The sequence below is a fragment of the Corvus brachyrhynchos genome, unplaced genomic scaffold, assembly GCF_000691975.1.
Source record: "Corvus brachyrhynchos isolate BGI_N302 unplaced genomic scaffold, ASM69197v1 scaffold444, whole genome shotgun sequence".
NCBI classification, from domain to species: domain Eukaryota; kingdom Metazoa; phylum Chordata; class Aves; order Passeriformes; family Corvidae; genus Corvus; species Corvus brachyrhynchos.
Window position 1 is genome coordinate 871,202 of NW_008237886.1, and position 1,143 is coordinate 872,344.

A 1,143-nucleotide genomic window follows, 5' to 3' on the forward strand; every position below is an offset into this window, starting at 1 on the left:
CAAAGTTGAATGTCTTCTGAGTCACCAAAGGCTCTAAGTCTCTCTCCTCTCTAACAAGGCATGGCTGGAAATGTGGTTTGGGAGGGGAGGTGAAGAGAAGAGTTCATGTCATTTATTGGTGGCAAATTCGAACACACTCTATCATGAACTGTTATAAAGCAGACAAGAAGACACTGGAGTGGGCGTTGCTGCATGAAACCATGTGAGAGAGGCGTGGAAAAAATGGGGAGTGCCCAAAGGAGGGTCACCAGTATGGTCTGGGGGTAGAAGCACATGGCATCTTAGGAAGGGTGAAGGGAGCTTGCTAAGCTGGGTGGGGAGCAGAGGAGGAGGAAGGGCTCTGCTTCCAGCTGTAAAAAGGGTGGTTGGAGAAGAGGCAGAATCAGCCTCTTCCTGGAAGTGCACAGGGTAATGGTCACAAATTACCAGCAAGGGAAATTCCATTAGTATGTTTAGAGAAGAAAAAAGACTGAGATTGGTTAAGCATTGGAACAAATTATCCACAGAGGTTGTGAAATTTCCTTTCCTGGAGATATTCAAAACTTGACTAACACAGCTCTGACTTTGAAGTTGACCCAGCCTTGAGCAGGGGGTGGGAGTACATGACCTCCCAAAGACTTTCCAGCCTGTGAGTCTGTCTACAGACCGACTGCCTTGTTGCTGGATTAGCACAAGTGAGCAGCCAAGTCCTTGGAGCACTGATACAGGAACAAGCTCCATAGCACAGGGTGCTGAGCAGCGTTTGTGTGAACTACCCCACAATGTTTGCAGGCTCTTGCAAGGGGCAGATATGTCTGTCTCCAGTGTCTGAGGACAGGGTGTTTTGCGTCAGGCTGTTATTACATACTTTAATCCTGGTGGCTGTGACCCTGCCAGCACAGTAACAGTGTTTTGGAAATATGGGAGAACAGTCAGAAACATCATGTGGTAATTACTTTATGGTCCACTGGAGGGAAACATAGAAAGGCAAAGAATGAGCAAATGGTTATGTATGGACAGGATGTTACTGCAGGACTATGTAGTGCTTTACCTGTAAGAAACTGCAGGTGCTTCCACCTCATTTTTTTAAGGTAGACAACTCTGTATTGCAGGAAAAAAGACAGGAGAGATATTCAGAGTTTTCATGGTTTAAAAATAAACAGC

At 46.0% G+C, this 1,143-nt stretch overlaps 1 protein-coding gene across 1 annotated transcript in view; it reads left to right on the forward strand.

The window, feature by feature from the left end:
- Window positions 1-1,143, forward strand: part of RNF150 (ring finger protein 150) — a gene marked incomplete at its 5' end in the record, with an annotated part of 117,807 nt that overhangs the window by 79,016 nt on the left and 37,648 nt on the right. The window lies entirely within an intron of this gene.